Here is a 25,563-nt window from a genome sequence, read left to right on the forward strand (position 1 = left end):
CGCCTCGTAATTTACGGGAATTACGTGATCTCTGCGTAACCTTCTGCTGCCACATACTTCCAGAAACCAGCCAAGTGCACGTATCCCGTGCCACGCAGAATCGCTTTTGTATTGCGTTACAAGTGGATCAACTCGCTATTAAGCACATAGGCGTAATGTTTTGGCCCGTATGTGTATCACCCAGCATATAGTGAAACACTTCATTCGTACGAAAACCATACCAGAGGACATACGACAGGGATTCCGATTGTATACTGGAAGAAAAAGAGTATACTTCGTGATATTTCCAGTACACCAAAATATAGCTTCGGTCAGTATGCACCGGCGGAAAAATGCTCCTATGAAAGCAGAGAAAGGCGAATATGGTCCTGTTTAAAAGACTCTTCACTGAAATGTGGGGTACCAGCAGCCTTATTCTACCTTCTTCAGCTTGTTTAAAAAAAATTCCCACAAGTTTCGGCATGTAAACATATCCGTACCCTTTTTAGCTTGAAATGACGTCTCACTTCCGCAAGCTCCCCTAACTGTAACTCGCTCACACTCACTAGTCCATCGGTGCCAAGTCTCTCATACCCATCCACTCCCATCTGCCCTTTTCCAACTCACTCATTAAGCCCAACTCATTGCCATTATCGCCACAGGCTCTTCCGTTCTGACTTGCTACTACAGTCTCCTCTCTCTCTCTCTCTCTCTCTCTCTCTCTCTCTCTCTCTCTCTCTCGCTCTCTCTCTCACATACACACTCACACACACAAACACTCACTCACTCACTCACTCACTCACTCACTACCTCATTCAAACCTTCCCATTCGTGCTGTCTCTTCCTCGTTATCATTATCGTGGGCTCTGAGTCACATCATCACTGGCTGTCACCCACGTCCACTTCCTCCGTCATTTTATTTCTCTCCCTCTGGTACCGTCTCCTTCATTCTTTTCCTAGCACTGTTCTGTCACTGTCAACTATACTGATTAGCCAAAACATTATGACTACCTGCTTAATAGCTTGTTTGTCCATCTTTGGAACGAAATATAACTGAATCTGCGTATCAGAGATCCGACAGTTTGGTAGGTTTGCGGAGGTATGTGGCATTAGATATCTACGCACAAGTCATGTAATTCGCGTAAATAACGGGCCGCTGATCTACGTATGCGGTAATGGCATCCGATAGCCACCCAGATGGGTGCCACAGCATTTACATCAGGCGAATTTGGTCGCCGAGGCATCAACGTGAATTCACTATAACGCTCCTCAAATCACTGTAGCATGGTTCTGGCTCCTAGACACGGACGATTATACTGCTGAAAGATGAAATCACCGTCGGGAAAGATATCAAGCATGACGGGATTCAGGTGGTTCGCAGCTGTCAGCGTGTCTTCAATTGCTATCACAGGTCCCATGCAAGCGCAGGAGAATGTTTCCCATAGCATAATGCTGCTCCCACCAGCCTGCGTCTGTGACGTGCTGCCCGTTTCGAGCCTCCGTTCACCTCGATGATGGCGTTTGTGGAGACGACCACTCAGCAACCTAGCGTAGCAGAAATGTTTCACGCGAAGAGCGGCACGTTTCCATTGAGCGACGGTCGAATCCCGATGGTCCCGTTCTCACTGCTATTTTAACTGACGACGACGTCGTTGGTTCAACATGTGAACACGTAGGGATGGTCAGCTGTGGAGCTCCATATTGAGCAATGTATGATGACTGATGAGCTGAAACACTTGTGCGTGCACTAGCGTTGTGCGAACCCCGGGTTCGGTGTGGGGCGGCGGTGGGGTGGGTGGACTGCTGTGGCCTGTGGTGGGGTTGTGAACCACTGAGGGCTACGGCGGGACGAAGTCTCTCCGTCGTTTCTAGGTCCCCGGTTCAATCCACAATACACACACTTCAGCGTGGGGTTGTCAGATGGTAACGGAGACACTTTATAGCATAATTTTCCGTGCTATGTTACGTTATAAACTACCTTCTCGCCTCACACCGGATTTTACGTGCGTATTTTACGTCTACAAGTAGGGTAACACCGAACCTCTGTCTCTCGGAAAAGGATAAAGATAGGAAGAAAATTTTCAAAGTTGTGGGAGATCTTACAAATATATCGTAAAAATTTTAGCCATTTGTTGTGCATAGCCGTCTTGGAATCCGCGGCTCGGTTTTGTGGGACAGAAAAATGTGACCATGTTCGACACGTAAACCTACTCCGGCATGCGCGTCAACGAGTTAGTCATTTGGAACAGCAAACTGCGTATTTCAAACCAATGTAAGGGACGGCAGCATGCGGAAATAGTCCCGAACATTCCGTTCGGTAACGATCGTAGTGTGACGCAGGCGCGTATCGCAGGAAGTGTCTCGTGGCAGCAGTCTGCCTCTGCGTAAGTCACGGACGGGTTAGACAGCAGCTTGATCGATTACATCGGCGTGATGTGCAGTATACATGACGTGACAGACGATGTCTGCAGCTCTGTGAGACAGGCCAGGTTGGGCCCGTAAAGCAGTGCGTACTCGCTCTTTTTAAACGTATTATTTTACTTTCTTGTGATACGCATAGATAGCGTGTAATACACTCCTGGAAATTGAAATAAGAACACCGTGAATTCATTGTCCCAGGAAGGGGAAACTTTATTGACACATTCCTGGGGTCAGATACATCACATGATCACACTGACAGAACCACAGGCACATAGACACAGGCAACAGAGCATGCACAATGTCGGCACTAGTACAGTGTATATCCACCTTTCGCAGCAATGCAGGCTGCTATTCTCCCATGGAGACGATCGTAGAGATGCTGGATGTAGTTCTGTGGAACGGCTTGCCATGCCATTTCCACCTGGCGCCTCAGTTGGACCAGCGTTCGTGCTGGACGTGCAGACCGCGTGAGACGACGCTTCATCCAGTCCCAAACATGCTCAATGGGGGACAGATCCGGAGATCTTGCTGGCCAGGGTGGTTGACTTACACCTTCTAGAGCACGTTGGGTGGCACGGGATACATGCGGACGTGCATTGTCCTGTTGGAACAGCAAGTTCCCTTGCCGGTCTAGGAATGGTAGAACGATGGGTTCGATGACGGTTTGGATGTACCATGCACTATTCAGTGTCCCCTCGACGATCACCAGTGGTGTACGGCCAGTGTAGGAGATCGCTCCCCACACCATGATGCCGGGTGTTGGCCCTGTGTGCCTCGGTCGTATGCAGTCCTGATTGTGGCGCTCACCTGCACGGCGCCAAACACGCATACGACCACCATTGGCACCAAGGCAGAGGCGACTCTCATCGCTGAAGACGACACGTCTCCATTCGTCCCTCCATTCACGCCTGTCGCGACACCACTGGAGGCGGGCTGCACGATGTTGGGGCGTGAGCGGAAGACGGCCTAACGGTGTGCGGGACCGTAGCCCAGCTTCATGGAGACGGTTGCGAATGGTCCTCGCCGATACCCCAGGAGCAACAGTGTCCCTAATTTGCTGGGAAGTGGCGGTGCGGTCCCCTACGGCACTGCGTAGGATCCTACGGTCTTGGCGTGCATCCGTGCGTCGCTGCGGTCCGGTCCCAGGTCGACGGGCACGTGCACCTTCCGCCGACCACTGGCGACAACATCGATGTACTGTGGAGACCTCACGCCCCACGTGTTGAGCAATTCGGCGGTACGTCCACCCGGCCTCCCGCATGCCCACTATACGCCCTCGCTCAAAGTCCGTCAACTGCACATACGGTTCACGTCCACGCTGTCGCGGCATGCTACCAGTGTTAAAGACTGCGATGGAGCTCCGTATGCCACGGCAAACTGGCTGACACTGACGGCGGCGGTGCACAAATGCTGCGCAGCTAGCGCCATTCGACGGCCAACACCGCGGTTCCTGGTGTGTCCGCTGTGCCGTGCGTGTGATCATTGCTTGTACAGCCCTCTCGCAGTGTCCAGAGCAAGTATGGTGGGTCTGACACACCGGTGTCAATGTGTTCTTTTTTCCATTTCCGGGAGTGTACAATCTTATTTCATTAATTTTAGCACCAGTAGATAATATGTGTTATGATTTTTGAACAAGTAGTCAAGCAGTATAATCAGTAATGTTCAAGGCAATACAGTTAACGAGCGCGCCTGTGCGCGTGCGTGAATTAAGAAATCTCCCGTGAAGGTTTGAAAGTTTCTGTGGCTGTTAAGTGCAGAAATTTCCGCCGTATGAAGAGAATCGATGGTAGATGAATGCATGAAGTCCTTGGTTCGATTCTCGGTAGGGGCAACATTTTTTTACGCTTATTAAAATTCAGTATCTATTACCGGATATAAGTAGTAATTAATAAGTATTGAATCATAATTTCTTAATAAAAATAAACCCCGTTTACTTTTAGTCTCTGGCCGCAAGGAAATAAATTAAAAATCGATATAGAATTACCTTATTGTTAAATAAGATATCAGTAATACTCTTCGATCTCTAAAAATGAAAGAAGAATGTTTTATTTTCTGTTTGATATTTCGCATTTTTGTATCAAATTTTAATGTATTGTGAATATTCGCATTTTATCCAATTAATAATATTCAACGGCGATTTTTTTAAATCTAGCATTGCGTCGTACTGCTTTCGGAAATCGATGTCTGTGAACTGAGATTCGAAACCAGTACAAATATGAAGAAAATCGAAGAGCACCAGATTGTAAGGCCTCCGTGTAAGATAGCAATTGTAGCTATTGATATGTAGTAATCCAGTTACACACATTTGAAACCGATCACCCACGGAGTGGACTGCCGTTTCTAATCACCAATGAATTTGTACAGAAGGTGCTGTTGTCAGCCGGCCGTTGTGGCCGAGCGGTTCTAGGGGCTTCAGTCCGGAACCGCGCTGCTGCAGCGGTCGTAGGTTCGAATCCTGCCTCGGGCATGGATATGTGTGATGTCCTTAGGTTAGTTAGGTTAAAGTAGTTCTAGGTCTAGGGGACTGATGACCTCAGATGTTAAGTCCCATAGTTCTTAGAGCCATTTGGACCATTTTGCTGCTGTCAAACCGTTTTGTGGATGACAGTACCTCAAGTTTTATAATAGTTTGACGCCTAAGTTTCCTCCTGAGCTCCGTAAGACCCACAGAACGTGCCTGGCCCTCAGGTTCTGCTACGGTACGCAAACAAAGTAGCTAATTTTCTTCATCACACTTTTACACGTGATGTAACATGGGCATGAGAACGTCGGGACAGAACCACATGGGCGCACATCTATTTATCACGGGAACTTATTAAATGAATTGGCAATTGCGAATAAGGATACCATCAGCTGTAGAATGGAATGACGACAACGAAAATTTGTGCAGACCGGGACTCGAACCCGGATTTCCCACTTCAGTCGCCTTGCCTTTTGGCTATCCGTGTACTACCAAATGCTAGACCCAAACTTCTATATGTCGTCATCCATGCGTCTACCACTTGCGCTCGTACATCGATTATGTATATTCCCGCACAGGTCAGACTATGTGCTTGAATGGCGCTTGCCCGGTATCGGCAGATAAATGATACATTGCAGTGTCTGTGTTATTCTGATTACGATAAAAAGTTCCTGGACATGCATGCATGTCCAAAGGAACGTTGCATCGTAAATTAGAATAACACAGGCACTGCAATATCGTATGGTAATTATTAAATGGCGACATAAGTTTCTACGAAGTAGGAAACGGTCTACGTCTGTTAGGACAGGAAGCACGTACACACACATTTCAGTTCACTGAACGAAGCATAAAGTCAGTTTACGATCACAGAAAGGCGCCATTGTGTCACAGGAGACGTTGTTGATCTTGTTTTGTTATTTTATAAACAAAACTGTCTAGATCACGTTATATTAATAGTTAATAAAACGTGGTCTAGACAGTTTTGTTTATAAAATTCAACGATGTAAAACAAAGTTGTAAAAACAAGCTTTTAAGAGCAAAATTTAAAGCAAATGCAAGGCAAGGATCGTTTACATCCTCCCACAAAATTTCTGTAACTCGTGTTTGAAATTGTTCTGTATATCCGTGACTGTACTCCTAGTGATTACTGCTATTCCCTAATATGAAAAAAAAAAAAACGCTGTCTCACAACGTTTCACAAACTTTGAGGAGCTTACTGATGTCTTCGAATCTTGTTTATGGAAGTAAGCTAGGATTTTACGGCAAGGCGTACAGAAAAACGCTACTTGGGGTTTAAGTACCTTATTGTCCCAAAAAATTGTTTTGCTAAATGACTTAAGGTTGCTGGTTTTTATATGTTGTTTGTTGTTGTGGTCTTCAGTCCTGAGACTGGTTTGATGCAGCTCTCCATGCTACTCTATCCTGTGTGGTTTTTATATGTTCATAGTAAAATGATGTCATGTGCGTTAGCCTTTACTTATAACCGCCGGCCGTTGTGACCGAACTGTTCTAGGCTCTTCAGTCCGGAACCGCGCTGCTGCTAGGTCGCATGTTCGAATCCTGGCTCGGGCATGGATGTGTGTGATGTTCTTAGATTACTTAGGTTTAAGTAGTTCTAAGTCTAGGGGACTGATGACCTCAGATGTTAAATCCCATAGTGATTAGAACCATTTGAACCATTTTGAACTTAACAACCAAATGTAAGTTATTTTCCGAATTGCCGTTTTACATGACACTCTTCGGCAGTAAGAAGACAATTTCACAAAAGTTAAAAATATTTGGTGAAATACTGATATGATATCAGTGATCTGATATCAGTGAGATTGTAGTCCGGTTTTTCTTTAGAGCGTGATGATAGTTTAATACCCATCGATGCGAATATCATCAGAGAGGGAACTACTCACTTGGAGAAGAAACATGAAAGGCCTGCATTCACTATGATGTGGTCAAGGGAAACATTATAACATTAAAACAGGATGCCTCCCCGAGATTTTAATTCTGTTTGTTCTGGATACGGGTGCAGTATTTTTACCATAGTGCCAAATTTGTCTTCGAATACCTCTGAACTGGTTCACGTGTACGTTTTGTATGGGTTCCGACGCCTGAACGACACTTCTCACTACTTCAGACCGACGTACAGACCTTACAACTCCTTGCCTGTGTATTTTGCTATTTCTAACAATGAAACAATACATTTGATTGCACGAGTTCGCTTAATGGCATAAAAATTACCTTCCAAGGTTACTGTAGTGGAAACGACCAGTAGACAGATTTATTTTCAACGTGTGTCAGTTTACAGCAGTTTTGTTTCTGGTATCCCTATCGGCGTTTCATGTCTTCAGAAAGAGCAGGAAACGGTCATTCTACGATTTTTCGTTGGACTTTAAAAGATCTCAGTTACGTCACCCATTACTTCACTACCAGTCAAGTCATATTAATGAAGCTGCCTGTATTTGTATACAATTGTTGAAGAATTAATAGCAATCACCTTTGAACTATTATATATCTTTGTAAATGGATTCCTTCACGTTTTAACTCTTAGAAGCATTTTTCGTTCTATTACAGTTCCAAAACATTACTCTATTACAGTATAACAATACAGTCGCGATGCTCCGTCTGGCTTTTGTTACCAGCGCGCCAAGCGACCAGCAAGTGACACTTCTGAGTACGATATCGGATGAGTGCTAGTACTAACGTTTGTATTGATTTATAATATAGTTTTTACAATAGGGAAGCGCGTGTAGAGTCATAAAAATCTACAACTAAAAATGACCCCACATTTGTCATGATTTTGTTTCTAAGGGTCCTTGGGAGGGATGAAACTGTAAATCATGCAACAGTTTCTCTACGATCCCCTTGTAAAGTCCAGATACTTAATAAATAATTCCATTTTCCTTTAATAACTAAAAATTGCCAGTTGATCATCTAGTGTTGTTGTTGCTGAAGACAACAACAACAACAACAACACTAGATGATCAACTTTCTGCAGAAAGACGCCATATATCAAACCAACAACGCGAAGTTTAGTACGCTACACTTCCAGCCAAATAAGTGAATGTGGAACGTAGGAAACCTGCATGGAATGTGATACGTACATTATTTAACGTACGAAATAAGCTACCACACCTGTAACTAAAGGGAAAAACGCACAGACATCGTAATAAACCGTCAAAAAACAATAAAACAGTTTCTCAGTAGGAAAGATTGTAAGTCCACAGCTATTGCCACACCGGAGCCACAAATGGCAAGAATCTTCAATATCTTTGCTTTTAAAACAAAAGTAATTACATTTCCAAAAATATTCGTGTATCAAAAATTCGAGTGAAGTATAAGAATGGCCGAATCATTAAATTCCTGAAAACATTTCTTACGTGTCAAGCAAAGTGCCTATCATAATAAGAACATATAATAACGGAAATACGCTGAAGCGTCAAAGAAACCGGTATAGGCATGTGTATTCAAATACAGAGATATTTAAACAGGCGGAATATGGCTCTGCGGTCGTCAGCGCCTATATAAGACAAGTGGCTGGCGCAGTTGTTAGATCGGCTACTGATGCTACAGTGGCTGGTTATCAATATTTAAGTGAGTTTGAACGTGGTGTTATAGTCGGCGCACGAGCGATGGGACACAGCATCTCCGAGGTAGCGATGATGTGGGGATTTTCCCGTACGACCATTTCACGAGTGTGTCGTGAATATCAGGAAACCGATAAAACATCAAATCTCAGACATCACTGCGGCCGGAAAAAGATCCTGCAAGAACGGGACCAACGACGACTGAAGAGAATTGTTCAGCTTGACAGACGTGCAACCGTTCCGCAAACTGCTACAGATTTCAATACTGGACCATCAACAAGTGTCAGCGTGCGAACCATTCAACGATGCATGATCGATATGGGCTTTCGGAGCCTAAGGCCCACTCGTGTAGCCTTTATGACTGCGCGACACAAAGCTTTACGTCTCGCCTGTACCCGTCAACAGTGACGTAGGACTGTTGATGACTGGAAACATGTTGCCTGGTCGGACGAGTCTCGTTTCAAATTGTATCGAGCGAGTGGACGTGTACGGCATGGAGACAACCTCATGAATACAGGGACCCTGCATGTCACCAGGGTACTGTTAAAGATGGTGGAGGCTCTGTAAAGATGTGGGACGTGTGCAGTTCGAGTGATATGGAACACCTGATACGTCTAGATACGACTCTGACAGGGGACACCTACGTAAACATCCTGCCTGATCACCTACATCCATTCATGTCCATTGTGTGTTCCGACGGACTTGGGCAATACCAGCAGGACAATGCGATACCCCACACGTCCAGAATTATACATAGTGGCGCCAGGAACACTGTTCTGTGTTTAAACACTTCCGTTGGCCAACAAACTCCCCAGACATGAACATTATTGAGCGTATCTGGGCTGATGCCTTGCAACTTGCTGTTCAGAAGAGATCTCAACCCCCTCGTACTCTAACGGAATTATGGACTGCCCTGTAGGATTCATGGTGTCAATTCCCTCCAGCAGACATTAGTCGAGTCCATGCCACGTCGTGTTGCTATGCTTCTGCGTGCTCCGAGCGGCCCAACACGGTATTAGGCAGGTGTAATAGTTTCTTTGGCTCTTCAGTGTATTACGCATGAAGAAGTTATGGATTTTTGTGGTATTTTAATGAACTGTCGTTAGAAGACAATTAGACGAGAATACATTTCCGTGTACGTGTCATCTTTTTCAGTGTGAGATAACTCTGATCAAGTTATTAAACGCTTCACTGTCCATCCGCAGAAAGTAGTTGTAATCATCAGTTTCTGAGTGTAACATTTCCGGTAACGGGTTTTTCAGTTGTATATTGCTCGTTTTAAACCATTCCGTGGAACTGCGTCTTGTTTTCTTCTTCTTTGAAAACAGTGCTAGAGGCAATGTTAAAAAGGCTTTATCTGCAATTGTAGTCGTCCTCACTGGTGCCATAATTCAGCATACATGAAAAGCGTCGGCTTCAATAGTAAGGTTAAGCTAAGAAGCTTTCCTGGTACGGTTACACACATCTGTGACTACATAAGACCCAGCTTGAGCGGCAAATTTGCTCTTTTAGGAGGGCCTTAACAAGTTTTCAGTAGCTTCATTGTCTGTTCGCAGAAAGTTGCTGTTATCATCTGGTTCTGAGAGTAATATTTCCTTTAGCAGATTTTCATGGGTAAACCTCTGTAAGCCATTCCCTGAACCATAGTCTCGTTTTCTTCTTCTTCTTCTTCTTCTTCTTCTTTCAACTCTGTGCCAAAGTCAGTGCCAGGACTGCTTTGCCTGCATTTGTGGACGTTCTCATTGTTAAAATACACACATACACGAATAGCGTCTGCTTGGAAGTGAGGTTAAACTGACAAACATTGTTTGAACGTGTACCGGCTTGCTTGACAAACCCGTGACTAGATAAGAGCCATTTTCTCAAACACGTTCGATCGTTTACGCGGGCCTTTTGAACTGCTCAAGACCGTCCATTTTTTCTTCTCCTGCTTTCGAAACTTCACAGAAGTTCTCTTGCGGGACAAGTACTCCTGGAAGAGAGGATATGCAGCAGTTTGAAGAAATGAAGAGAAAGCGACTCCATTTCTCCTCATTTCAGCATAAGGCTGAACATCACAACTTCAACGATCTGCCTTAGGCAGTCATATCGAGGACTACACTTGCGATTCTTTCCTTCCGTCGTTCCTTCAGTTACAATTTTCAGCAACGACTTGTGACCTAATATGTGCTAAACCGTTCTACAGGGTGTCCCAGGAGGAATGGTCAGCATTCACGGATATCACAGGAACTATCGTTCCAAACAAATGAGTATAATAAACGTGGGGTCTAAAATGCATATGGTGTGAGCACATTTTTATCTTCGCTGCTGCAAAGCACGTCTCTTCCGCTGAACAATGACTCGTAGCTCTTAACTTACGCATTTTGCAGCCTATTTTACTACACTTTCTTGCTTCGAATGATCTTTCCTGTCATCCTCTGTATACTGATCATTTCCGTTGATACACCCTGTGTGTCTCCGATGTATTGTATTTTTTATTAGTCATTTTTCCTCGTTGGCTCTTTGCAGGACGTCTCCATTACTTACTCGAACAACCTATTTGACCTTACACAAACTATGGGAACACCACATTTCATATATATCAAAGCTTACATATCTGTCTTTCTGTTGTCGACATTTCGCATGCTTTCCACTTCTCTCTTTTGTGGTCGCATACTTAACATTTCTGGATGTCAGCAGCTGTTCCTTTTTGTCCGAAGCACTATTGCGTTGTCAATCCTTGTCATTATATCTTCCTTTTATCTTCCTTCTTTACATATTCCGTTTCTTGGGCACCAAAATTCATTAGCCTTATAACCTGTCTGCCAGATTCTAGACTGAAACACGTTTCTTTATGGCGATCAGGCATGGGTAACGGATGGTAAATAAAGAGAACACTTCGTACGAAACCTGACCGTGTCGCCTAGGCGAAAATATCTCTGTCTTCTAAACAGTATTACAGTCATCAGCTCTTCAGTTTAAGTGAAATGGTTCTTTTGAAAGGATAACAGTTCATACCATGTACTTCGTTTAAAGACGAGTAAGTAAAATATGTCCTAACGATGGTTAGACCCAACCATGCTACTATAAGCAGTTAAGTTTAGTCCCATTCTCACATTGAAGTTTGCTGTTACTATATTGCTTTTCCATATTAAAGTATAACGCAAGGTTCTGCCGGTTAAGTCGCACTCAGCTTCGTATTTTCCGGAGAACCTGCGATGCGTAAGAGACACGTTGGATTGCACCTTAATACTATCGTTTCTCTCTTGCAACCTCTTCATGAGTCTTTTTCCCTTTTGAACATTTAGCCATGCAGTATAGCCTCCTATGCTTACGCCTTCGGTAAAGTGCACGCAAAATGCCGTGGCCTCTAGATGCGCAATCGGCTGGGGAAGCGTGGGGAGTGAGGCAGTGATGAGGAGTGCTGTAGGGGAAGTGCCGCCCTGAAGTGAAGCCTACACTCACATTTTTTGTAAATATTAAGTGGGGCCTCTCCACGCCCTCACTTGCATGGTGACCATTCAAAATGATCTACTGTCACCTCTGCTTTCGTTAGTATCTAAAAAGAATTCCGCCGAAAATGCAAAGATTTATTTTCGCCTGGCTTGTTAACCATTTGTAAATTTCAGAGAAGCGCCATGAGTAGCGGATTTTTAGTAAAACCTACACGGTTCTCTGGTTGCTATGTCAAAATTTGCTTCTTTTGCCAAAACACAGGGACTGTTGAAATGGTTCAAATGGCTCTTAGCTCTGTGGGACTTAACACTGTGGTCATCAGTCCCCTAGAACTTAGAACTACTTAAACTAAACTAACCTAAGGACATCACACACATCCATGCCCGAGGCAGGATTCGAACCTGCGACCGTAGCGGTCACGCGGTTCCAGACTGAAGCGCCTAGACCCGCACGGCCGCACCGGCCGGCAGGGACTGTTGACCTCAGATGTTAAGTCCCGTAGTGCTTAGAGCCAAAACACAGCGGAGTTTACACTATCACACGTCACTAAAATGTTGTGAAGACACAGTTGCCAGAGAATTCTAAAACAGTAGTTTAAGTTTATTAAGTGAGGAACTGAGGAAAAGTAAAGTCAGCAGCTGATGAAAAAGCACATCCTCGGTACAAAGAAGAGTGTAATGCCTTCACCTTGTTCCAAAACCCGTAGCATTTCTCGTTTCACTGACTATCGATGGCCCTTAAAAATTAAATTCTTTCACCGAAAAAGTCTGTAGTTATTGGAATAACACGGTCGATAATGAAATTTGACATAATGAAGTATTGCGTAATAACGATATGGTAAAATATTCTCCTCCTTGCGTGCTGTCATTCGCCAGACACTCATTTCTATATCTGAAACCGTTTATGAAATATGAGGAATGTCGTCGATATTTCACTCTGGCTTTATCGCTGGGGCTTCCCGATCGCAACTGAATGTGCTATATCACATAAATTCTCTCGAGTTTCGTGACAGATACCTCTACCCAAGTCTGGAGAAAAATTCAGTATGTTAGCTAAATTTCGTATGTGACAACATATTACGTAATGTGCACCAAACGCAAAGTCGTAGCGACCTCTATTTTTATTTGCACACTTTTCCTAATCTCGCGCATTGTCCTACTTTTACTTAAATATCACAATAATTATGACCATTAATGAAATGATGGGCACATCATCATGAACCTAACATATAAACCTATAAGTAAAGCAAAAATAACATTTTTTTAATAACGAGAATGGGGGAAATAAATACAGCAGAAGAAGAATGGTTAGCTTTGAGGGATGAAGTAGTGAAGGCAGCAGAGGTTTAAGCAGGTAAAATGATGAGGGCTAGTAGAAATCCTTGGGTAACAGAAGAAATATTGAATTTAATTGATGAAAGGAGAAAATATAAAAATGCAGTAAATGAAGCAGGCAAAAAGGAATACAAACGTCTCAAAAATGAGATCGACAGGAAGCGCAAAATGTCTAAGCAGGGATGGCTAGAGGACAAATGTAAAGATGTACAGGCGTATATCACTAGGGGAAAGATAGATACTGCCTACAGGAAAATTAAAGAAACCTTTGAAGAAATGAGAACCACTTGTATGAATATCAAAAACTCAGATGGAAACCCAGTTCTAAGCAAAGAAGGGAAAGCAGAAAGGTGGAAGGAGTATATAGAGGGCGATGTACTTGAGGGCAATGTTATAGAAATGGAAGAGGATTTAGATAAAGATGAAATAGGAGATGTGATACTGCGTGAAGAGTTCGACAGAGCACTGAAAGACCTGAGTCGAAACAAGGCCCCGGGAGTAGACAGCATTCCATTAGAACTACTGACAGCCTTGGGAGAGCCAGTCCTGACAAAACTCTACCATCTGGTGAGCAAAATGTATGAGACAGATGAAATACCGCCAGACTTCAAGAAGAATATAATAATTTCAATCCCAAAGAAAGCAGGCGTTGACAGATGTGAAAATTACCGAACTATCAGTTTAATAAGTCACGGCTGCAAAATACTAACGCGAATTCTTTACAGACGAATGGAAAAGCTGATAGAAGCTGACCTTGGGGAAGATCAGTTTGAATTCCGTAGAAATATGGGAACACGTGAGCAATACTGACCCTACGACTTATTTTAGAAGCTAGCTAAAGAAAAGGCAAACCTACGTTTCTAGCATTTGTGGACTTAGAGAAAGCTTTTGATAATGTTGTCTGGAATACTCTCTTTCAAATTCTGAAGGTAGCAGGAGTAAAATACAGGGAGCGAAAGGCTATTTACAATTTGTACAGAAAGCAGATGGCAGTTGTAAGAGTCGAGGGGCATGAAAGGGAAGCAGTGGTTGGGAAGTGAGCGAAACAGCGTTGTAGCCTACCCCGATGTTATTCAATCTGTATATTGAGCAAGGAGTAAAGGAAACAAAAGAAAAATTCGGATTAGGTATTAAAATCCATGGAGAAGATATAAAAACTTTGAGGTTCGCCGATGACATAGTAATTCTGTCAGAGACAGCAAAGGACTTGGAAGAGCAGTTGAATGGAATGGACAGTGTCTTGAAAGGAGGGTATAAGATGAACATCAACAAAAGCAAAACGAGGATAATGGAATGTAGTCGAATTAAGTCGGGTGATGCTGAGGGAGTTAGATTAGGAAATGAGAGGCTTAAAGTAGTAAAGGAGTTTTGCTGTTTGGTGAGCAAAATAACTGATGATGGTCGAAGTAGAGAGGATATAAAATGTAGACTGGCAATGGCAAGAAAAGCGTTTCTGAAGAAGAGAAATTTGTTAACATCGAGTATAGATTTAAGTGTCAGGAAGTCATTTCTGAAAGTGTTTGTATGGAGTGTAGCCATGTATGGAAGTGAAACATGGACGACAAATAGTTTGGACAAGAAGAGAATAGAAGCTTTCGAAATGTGGTGCTACAGAAGAATGTTGAAGATTAGGTGGATAGATCACGTAACTAATGAGGAGGTGTTGAATAGGATTGGGGCGAAGAAGGGATCGGTTGGTAGATGTTCTGAGGCATCAAGGGATCACCAATTTAGTATTGGAGGGCAGCGTGGAGGGTAAAAATGGTAGAGGGAGACCAAGAGATGAATACACTAAGCAGATTCAGAAGGATGTAGGCTGCAGTAGGTACTGGGAGATGAAGAGGCTTGCACAGGATAGAGTAGCATGGAGAGCTGCATCAAACCAGTCTCAGGACTGAAGACCACAACAACAACAACAGTTTCTATATAATCATTTGACAAAGATTGCTGGGTGCGCGCCTCGATTCTGTCATCGCTGACCGGCCGGAAGGTGGAAAACACTTGGGCCTCCCCTTCCTAACAAACGAAAGAACTCGCCCAGCGCTTTGGGTGAAAACTAAAACTGGTCACTGCGCATCAGGCACCGTATCCTGCGCGAACTACGCTAGTGTAATTGGGTGATAGTCACTGACAAGTGAAACCGTTCGTAACAACAATTGGACCTGGCTGTTCAGTATGACGCCAGTAACTGGCGTAGTCTACCGGCAGCAGACCAGCGGTAATCGCTGTGCGGTCGCGTTACAGGCTGACGGGAACACTTCGGTAGACAGGCTGGCAGCAGAGGGACGGCTCGTGCCCGCGAACGTGAACATCGATATCAAACAGTTGCCGGCAGTGGCGTGGCCACCGTGTGTACTCCGCAAACAAGCTACCCCGCCGTGTGACACACTTTGCCGAACAACTGTAATTTATTGCTTGAGCATCACTAGTCAGTTAGCTCCGATTTGATTTTATCGAGGGCAGTGTAATAATTCATAAAGCAGTTAAAAAGTGGGTAATAGAGCATCCATGGAGAACTAACACACGAGAATATTAATGGAAAGCAGTTCAGCTGTGTAAGCGGTTGGAAATAACTGCCAATGGGGTACTGGAATGTTACATATCTGTAATAATCTCTTCGTACAGCAAACAATAAACGGCGCTGTTACATAAGCTATTTTCCCAAGCTCTTCGGTTTCGAACGCGGTCTCCATTGCCTGACGCCTGAATTCATGAAATGTTGAAACTTCTAAGTCAGTGTTTCTCAAAGTGGGGTCCGCTGGACACAGCCAGGGGGTCCGCGACGCCAAAAAATTGAAAATTGCAATGTGTTGTTGGGAGGGGGGGGGGGGGGGGGAAGGAACTCACAGCTGTTATGCAAGAAGCTGTAGCAGCGTGAAAATGCCTGAGTGTTGGAAATGTGTTCTGTATGAACTTGCTAAATCACATTCTTTAAGTTCCCGTCTTTTCACAGTTGTACGTGAAGAAATGGGAAGTGAACATTCTCAACTTTACTTACATATTGAAGTGCGTTGGTTGTCAAGAGGGGAATTTCTGTGCGGTTTCTTTGAGCTGCGTGATGAAGTGTGCTTGTTTCTTTTAGACAAGCAACATTCTTGTTGCACTGAGAAATTGTGTTTTTGATTGGTTGATAAAAGTGGCCTATTTCGTGTATATTTTCTCCTCTCTCAACGAACTTAACTTAGGCCTCCAAGGAAGAAATGTTAATATCTTCCAGAGTACAGTTGAAGCTACGATTAAGAGACTGCAGTTCCAGTGCAAAACACTGACTATTCATCATTACCAATGCTCAAGGAGGTAATTGACTCTTCACGTGAAAAACTCTATGCTTAAGTGCTCAAAACATTTGGAAGGAAGGACACTTAAGAGCGCTAGCTGCAAGTTGTCGAGAATACTCCCGTGTCCCACAACCTGGTAATTGTTGAACTGAAAATCCTTTCACTAATGTAAAAATCCATGACATACAAGGTATGAATTTCTGTGACACAGAACAAGAACAGCTGTTGGAATTATCCTGCAATACTTCATGGACAAACGTTATCAAAGAAAATGAACTGTGTAACCTTTGGTTACGTGTACGCTGTGAGAATGAAGAGTTGTCTAAAAAAGGCATTGCAGCATTTGAGGCCTTTCTCTACCACTTACTTATGTGGCCAGATCTCTTCTGCTGTTTTCGGCATTAAAACCTGAAATCATCTTAATGTGGAATCGGACCTAAGATTGATAGTGACAAAACTTATTCCAGATTCCAATGGAAAAACTGCAAAGAATTTCTTTCCTCCTCACATTAGTGACCCAACATTTCAGAACATTGGTTTTCAAGTGGATTTCCGTAAAAAAAATCAAAAAAAATCTAGACTGCTTTTCAGTCACTGTATTAGTGTACTGTTGCTGTATTAATGTAAGGTACTGTACTTTCAAATAAAATTTCTTTCACTAGGCGACAATCAAGCATCTTCAGAATAAATTGCTTGCTGCGGTATTTTTCTTGATCTTTTTCTTGTCGGTGATGTATTAATTAGTCATATTTCAATACCATATGAAATTTCAGGTAGCATACAAGGGGACCGCAGATCACTTTCCGAATAAACAGGGGGTCCGACATATCGGAAAGTTTGAGAAACACTGTTCTAAGTTAACTATTTGGTCGCAGGTTCGAATGCTGCCTCGGGCATGGATGTGTGTGATGTCCTTAGGTTAGTTAGGTTTAAGTAGTTCTAAGTTCTAGGTGACTGATGACCACAGAAGTTAAGTCCCATAGTGCTCAGAGCCATTTAACTATTTGAAATACCGAAACAGCGTCATGAGTAAGTTTTTGTATGTAGGGGTAGGAGTAGCCCTTAGCAGCGCTAAAGCTTTGTAGTGGTTTATGTGCGTGATAGAGAGTATTTCTTCAGAGAAGTCACTTTCCTGCATAGGTTTTTATTTTGAAGTTCGCTGACATGCACTCCACTCCATTCCATTTTGAGACGCCGTCTAAGGCTTGTGTATTTTAATTTCATGTGTGTTATGCTGGCACAGTGCCAAAACCCGCGTAAGGGTAGCATTTTTTCCCCTTTTCGCATATGGATTTCACGCCTGAGACGGTAGCTAGGTAATGCCCAAGGGGGCGAAGTTTGATAATCGCCAAATAATGAAATAAAGTGGTTATTTGTATGGAATAAAATACTGACACAATCACTTGTTTCTAATATTTTATTAGCACGACTCATTTCGGCAGCATGATGCCATCATCATGTGCGTTTGCAGTTCCTTTGCATTGTAATTAAAATGAATTGGGGTTATTTAACTTAACTGTGTGTGCCAGATGTTATGTGTCGAGAAAGACGCCTGTTCAGGAAGGTAAGTGTGTTATAGCATGTACATTAAGTGATAAGCATGATTAGCAACTATGTTAGCGCATTTGCTGATATTTTTGTTAGTAATTTCGTTTTCTGGCACATACGGCACAGTTGTAGATAGATCACAGCGTATCACTATCTTTTGTTTACGTCAACCCAAACAGTCTTAAAAACAAAGATAAACTAGTTTCTCTTGCTAAAACAGTAGTGTATAGTGAAGATAAAACATTTATATCTAGATGTATTTATGCCATGGCAAATATTAGGTGAGTAGTTGGTAAAGGCCTTTTTTAAGGCAAAACCGGGTGAGACTTCCAAAACAGATGCAATAAACACATAAATGTCTACCACACTAAAAACTATAATAAATCAGCAATAACCACCCACGTCAAAAACGTACGCCACCCATTTCATGATATTGTGCGTGATCTTTATACACTATGTGATCGAAAGTATCCCGACACCTGGCTGAAAATGACTTACAAGTTCGTGGCTCCCTCCATCGCTAATGCTGGAATTCAGTATGGTGTTGGCTCACCCTTAGCCTTGATGACAGCTTCCACTCTCGCAGGCAGAAGTTCAGTCAGGTGCTGGCAGATTTCTTGGGGAGTGGCAGCCAATTCTTCACGGAGTGCTGCACTGAGGAGAGGTATCGATGTCGGTCGGTATGGTCTGGCACGAAGTCGGCGTTCCAAAACATCCCAAAGATGTTCTATAAGATTCAGGTCAGGACTCTGTGTAGACTAGTCAATTACAGGGATGTTATTGTCGTGTAACCGCTCCGCCACACGCCGTACATTATGAACAAGTGTTCGTTCATGTTGAAAGATGAAATCGCCAACCCTGATTTGCTCTTCAGAAGTGGGAAGCAAGAAGGTGCTTAAAACATCAGTGTAGGCCAATGCTGTGATAGTGCCACGCAAAACAACAAGGGGTGCAAAATCCCTCCACGAAAAACGCGACCACACCATAACATCACCGCCTCCGAATTTTAATGTTGCGCTACACACGCTGGGAGATGACGTTCATCGAGCATTCGCCATACCCAGACCCTGCCATCGGATCAGCACATTGTGTACCGTGATTCGTCAACGCACACAACTTCCCACTGTTCGATCGTCCAATGTTTACGCTCCTTATACCAAGCGAGGCGTCGTTTGGCATTTACCGGCGTGATGTGTGGTTTATGAGCAGCTGCTCGACCATGAAATCCAAGTTTTCTCACCTCTCGCCTAACTGTCATAGTACCTGCAATGGATCCTGAGTTTGGAATTCCTGTATGATGGTCTGGATAGATGTCTGCCTATTACACATTACGACCCTCTTCAACTGTCGCGATCACTGCCAGTTAACAGACGAGGTCGGCCTGTACGCTTTTGTGCTGTACCTGTCCCTTCACGTTTCTACTTCACTCTCACATCGGAGACAGTGGCCCTAGGGATGTTTAGGAATGTGGAAATCTCGCGTATAGTCGTATGACCACGTTCGAAGTCCGTGAGTTCCGCGGAGCGCCCCGTTCTGCTCTCTCACGATGTCTAATGACTACTGAGGTTGTGGTAGCATAATGCACCTAATATGAAAAACTTATTATTTTGGGGATGTCCGGATACTTTTGATCACATAGTGCATATTGCCTAAAATGGACAAGAGATACCAAATAGACTTTTATGAAGAACTGGAAATATTCAGTCATGGTACAGTACTCGGAGACATGTTACTAAATGAAAAATTTAAAAATTATAGTATTAACTTCTGTAAAAACTCCTCCAATGTTGAATGCCTATTTCATTCACTCATGATGATGTATCTCTAGCCATACGCTAAATAAATAAATAAATAAATACGTATAAATGTTTCATCTTCAGTGTGCACTACTGTATTAACAATAGAAACTAGTTTACCTTTGCTTTTAAGACTCTTTAGGTTGATGTAAACAAAAGCGTTAAGTTGTGATGTGCTTTTTACTGTGCTGTGTGTGCTAGAAAACGAAATTACCAAGAAAAATGTAAGTACATGCACTAAAAATGGATAATCATGCTTATCACTTTATGCACACACTATAACACATTAATCTTCCTGACGAGGCATCTTTTTCGACACACAACCTCAATGGCACACAGAGCAAAGGAAACTAACCCCTCTTACTACGGTATATTGATAATTTTCACTTATGGACCGTCTGACAGCAACTGAATAAAACACAATTTTAGTGCCATACGCGTTTCGCCTTTATTTTCTGCAAGGCATCATCTGTGACAGGTTGCGTAGACAGTTTCTTACATATTACGCTCCTGTTGCATTTTTGGTGTTGTTCTTCTTTCTATGAGCGCCAATTTGCTGTTTTTTCCACATTCCACAGCACTATGCACTGAACGCTTGTTTTAATGCAATGGCACTAAAATTGTGTTTTATTCAGTTGCTGTCAGACGGTCCATAAGTGAAAATTATCAATATACCGTAGTATTACGCGCAACTGAGGAGGACAGGACCACAAAAGTTGAAGATGTTAACCCCTCTTAATTTAGTTACACTGTAAATGCACCTGATGATGGCAGCATGCTGCCGAAACGCGTCATACAAATGAAATATTAGTTAGAAGCGATTGTTGCCATGTATATTATTTCGTAAAAATCTTACAGCGCAGTTCTCAAATAGCATCCATGTAACATGGATAAATTTAAAGTGGTTATTTCAAAATAAAGCAGCCCATGCAGGAAAATGACTTTCCACAGGAAACTGCGGCCCGGTACATACAAAGGACTCGTTGGAACAGAAAACTGAAATAAAGTTTTGTACGCACAATGATGTACTTAATTTGTTCAATTACATTTTAAACTGTAACACATAGCTAATATTGATGGAGGAAAATGTGTTTACGATGAGAGTTTGGATCAACGCCTAGGGTCGCTAATTATCCGTCGTTAGTGGTGTTTCGTTTTACACGTGCTAAATCTCTTCATTTCTGACCATCCCGTGCATATACCATAAATTTAGACGAAATCGCTGACGACGCGTAGGCGCGGTCCCCTTGTCAAAAACCCTTGTGATAGCAGCCGGTTCAGCGTGTCTTCCTCTACCATTGGCGTCATCTGGATGCGGTATGGAGGTCCATGGGCTCAGCACACCACTATCACGGCCGTTCTCAGCTTTTCAGACCTAGGACCCTTTATTTATAATCCATGAAGTTCCTCAGCTAGTATCACGAGACGGAGTGCATCCCTTCTACCATCGAAAAAATCGCTGGCGGTACTAGGCATTGAACCTAGGTAGTCCGCATGGCAGGGCGCTCAGCTGTGGAGCCGGACGTTGCATAATGTATACCAACGTATAAAAAAAATTTTGCTAAAGCCATCTTTGTGACAGTTTGGGGATGTCTCAACTTATCCTCGTCTATACTCATTTGTTTAATTACACTGAGGTGACAAAAGACATAGGATACGTCCTAATTTGATGTCGGACCTTTTTTTGCCCGGCGTAGTGCAGCAACTCGTCGTGGTATGGACTCGACAAGTCGTCGGAAATCCACTGTAGAAATAGCGAGCAATGCTGCCTCCATAGTCGTCCACAGTTGCGGAAATGTTGCTGCTGCAGGATTTTGAGCGCGGAGTGACCCCTCGATTACGTCTCCTAAATGTCCGATGGGATTCATGTCGGGCGATCTGGATGGTTAAATCATTTCTTCGAGTTGTCCATAATGTTCTTCAAACCAGTCGCGAACAAATTGTGGCCTGGTGACATATTTGGGAATATGAAGTCAGTGAATGGCTGCAAATGGTCTCTAAGTGCCTAACATAACCATTTACAGTTAATGATCGATTCAGTTGGACCAGAGGAAACGGTCCATTCCATTGTCCTAAACACGGCCCGCACCATTATGCGGCCACCTCCAGCTTGCACAGTGACGTGTTAACAACTTGGGGACCATGACTTCGTGGGGTCTGCACCACACCGTACCCTACCATGAGCTATTACCAACTGAACTCGGGACTCGTCCGACCAGAGCACGGTTTGGTGGTCGTCTAGGGTCCAACCAACCGATATGATCACGGACTCAGGAAAGACGCTGCAGGCGATGTCGTGCTGTTAGCAAAGGCGTTCGCGTCGGTCGTCTGCTGTCATAGCCCATTAACGCCAAATTTCGCCGCACAGTCCTAACGGATACGTTCTTCGTACATCCCACATTCATTTCTGCTGCTATTTCACGCGGTGTTGCCTGTCTGTTAGCACTGACAACTCTACGCAAACGTCGCTACTCTCGGTCGTTACGTGAAGGCCGTTGGCCACTGCGTTGTCCGTGATGAGAGAAAATGCTTGAAATTCGTTATTCTCGGCACACTCTTGAAACTGTGTATCTCGGAATACTGAATTCCCCTAACGATTTGCGAAATATAATGTCCCATGCATCTACCTCCAGCACCATACCTCGTTCAAAGTCTGCTAACTCCCGTCGTGCGGCCATAAACATGTCGGAAATCTTTTGCACGTGGATCACCTGAGTACAAATGACAGCTCCACCAATGCACTGCCCTTTCATACCTCATATAAGCTATACTACCACCATCTCTGTATGTGGAATTTTTCACCTCAGAGTCTTTTGTTTATAGCTGTTTTTTACGTGACGGGAATGAGACGTATTAAATAGTGAAACTTTCCAAGAATTTTTCGAAGGACTTTGTATGCTTATGGTTTCAGTTCACATCGCCATTGTTAACTGCTCCCTGGCCTGTTAACTGTGCGTGCTGTTTGACGTATCTATCTTTCAGTGATCGTATCCAGGACTCCCCCCGAAATAGGCTTCCCCTGTTACAGAAAATTATCCGTGGATGCTGTTACACTTGTCATATTTCAACACTAGGAAGGCCGCGCACTTTGCTAGGCGTGAGGTAGCACATCTAAATCCATTGTTCAGTAGACAATATGTCGGCGATTGCAAGATATCATCACATTAGTTATTGGTTTTTGTAAGATTTCTTTTTTTTTAATTCTGCATTCACGCGGCGGTAACTTGATAACCATTGAAAACTGGCCTCGTGTTTATACGAAGAACTAGGCCTGTTGACACAGGGCCACCTCAAATAGGTGCTGTTTTCTACACACATTCCGTAAATACCGCCCATTTTGAAACACTATAACAGCTCCAAAATTGTCAAGACTTTCCTGGACATTGTTGACAGATTGCCTGTTGGCTTCTGTCTCGGGCTCATCGCCCGAAGTTTGTTTGACGATTTTTGTTGTTGGACAAACGAACGTCGCCGAAGAACCCAGGACACATGCCAACAGGCAGTGTGTCACTAGAACAGCTGTTAGCGTGTGGCTATTTGTGCTCCATTGCGTGTTCTACGTCGCTTAGTCGCTCTACGCCGTCAATCGATCTTACCTCAAATTATTGCTTGTAGCGAGAAAAGCGCCATTACACAAACATCAATAACGGAAAGATACTGCTGAACCCTGACAACCAACAAGTTCGCTTGCAACATGTGTCCCGCACCGTCAGAAAGTGTTGACCAATAGTTCTAATGTACGTAGTTTCTAAAATTTATTGATAATGAATGGGAAAGAGGAATTTTGAAATAAAGCAGCATTTATGAAGTTTTGCGCTATAGGAACGTCCATTTGCAAAGCGCTAATGTATCAGAGATATGTCTTTGGTAGTTGATTCGCTTTCCTACCAATGTCTTTATTCCTCTGATTTTCTTTTTCTTGGGTTTCCGTGCCTCAGTCTGTAAAAAGGGAACTCTTATAGGATCACTCTGTTGTCTGTCTGTCCCACTGTTAAGAAAACTTTTCCTCAGGAACGAGTAGACAAATCAACTTCAAATTTACATCACGTATTAGGGTCTGTGGTCGTTCGGGGTTTAAAAATTTTGAGGTTCTGACGCACTTCAATTAAAAGACACTACCATTTATGCCACCTATTTTGATACTCGCAAACTCACTCATCAAAACCTATAGGGTGCTTTCCTTTGACCTAGAATCATTAAATTTGACTAGAAGCGAGGTTTCACGGTACACGTAAAGGAAAAAAATGCGAAAATTATTAATTTTTAATTATGTCACACGAAAAAATATCTTTTTTGTCTTTTTTTTATCTGTCTGCCCGTCTTTTAAGACCGCTTTGTCTCTGAAAAAGATTGGGGTATAAAGTGAAAATTTATGTCACATACTAAAGTGTATGGTCCCTCGGCGGTGTAAAAAAATTAAGCTTCTAAGTCAATGCAATCAAAGGATTCGGTCACTTGTCACGTATTTTGATACTCACAGACTTACTCATCACAACCTGTAGGATACCTCCTCTTGATCTAGAATAATGAAATTCGGCAAGACGCAAGGTTTCACAGTAAAAGTAGAGTAAAAAGTCTGAAACCTGTTAAATTATAATTACGTCACATAAAAAGTATGTTTAGCCATTTGAACATACATTGCGTTCATTATCCGTTGAAAGGATAACAGGTGAACATTACTGCCTGCAACCATAAAACGTAAGTTGCTGTCACGTTTTTGTAATTAAATAAAACTGTTTCTTCTGTCTTTACGTATATAAACCGGAGCTCTGTGCTCGCTTCTTTGTGTATGTCAGTCCTACCTAGCCTGAGGAATTGTTGTAGAGATTTTCATCAGTATTGAAATTCCCGGGAGCAATATCTTGCCAGTATCGATATTGGTAGCAGGCAAAAATCGTTAAGATTGTCGGGTTCCAGGATGGATGAACTGAAGTTTGTAAGGAACCGTCTGTGCGTGACGTGTAGTTGGTCAATTTTTTAATAGTTGGCGGAACTGTTCTCGGTGTTCATGGTAAACAGAAATTCTAATTACTAGGTTCCACATTTAGCGGAATCAAAAAAGAGCTTGATCTTTGGCGAGAAGTTTTTAGTGTCATCGTTCCATCTTCTCTTTCTGTTATCTGAAAATAAACTGAAGAGCTGTGAACATCATAGTTGCCCTAATTATTGGCACTACGGGATTTGCTCTGGATGTCAAATAAAAACCTCACCTGCAAGGCAAAGACGCTTCGACATTGTGCAACAAATTAGCTCTACTTGTATATGTAGTATATACTCTAAGACAAAAAAATAAGCGACGCACAACGAAGGAATTATCCGATTGGGACGGAAATACGTATGTGATGCACATGTACAGTCAAACAAATGTTCAGTTTGGCACTGATTGATAGAGCTGTTGGAACTCCCCATGAGAGATAACATGCCAAAGTCTGTTCAATTGGACCGTTAGATCGTCAAAATCCCCAGCTGATTGGAGGGCCGTGCCCATAATGATCCAAACGTTTTCAACTGAGTGAGCCGGCGACCTTGGTCCCAAGGCAGGCTTGACAAGCACGAAGGCAAGCAGTAGAAACTTTCGACGTGTGCGAACGCACATTATTTTGCTGAAATAGGCAACAAAACGGGGCGTAGAATATCGTCGACGTACCGCTGTGCTGTAAGGGAGTCGCGGATGACAACCAAAGCTTCACGATATGAAATGAAACAGCACCCCCCGCCCCGACCACCAGCCCT

The 25,563-nt window shown here is 43.2% G+C and overlaps 1 protein-coding gene across 1 annotated transcript in view; it reads left to right on the forward strand.

Moving 5' to 3' along the window:
* Positions 1-25,563, forward strand: part of LOC124804815 (endophilin-A) — a 730,772-nt gene that overhangs the window by 242,772 nt on the left and 462,437 nt on the right. The gene's annotated exons all lie outside the window — the stretch shown is intronic.

The sequence above is a fragment of the Schistocerca piceifrons genome, chromosome 7, assembly GCF_021461385.2.
Source record: "Schistocerca piceifrons isolate TAMUIC-IGC-003096 chromosome 7, iqSchPice1.1, whole genome shotgun sequence".
In the NCBI taxonomy this organism is placed as follows: domain Eukaryota; kingdom Metazoa; phylum Arthropoda; class Insecta; order Orthoptera; family Acrididae; genus Schistocerca; species Schistocerca piceifrons.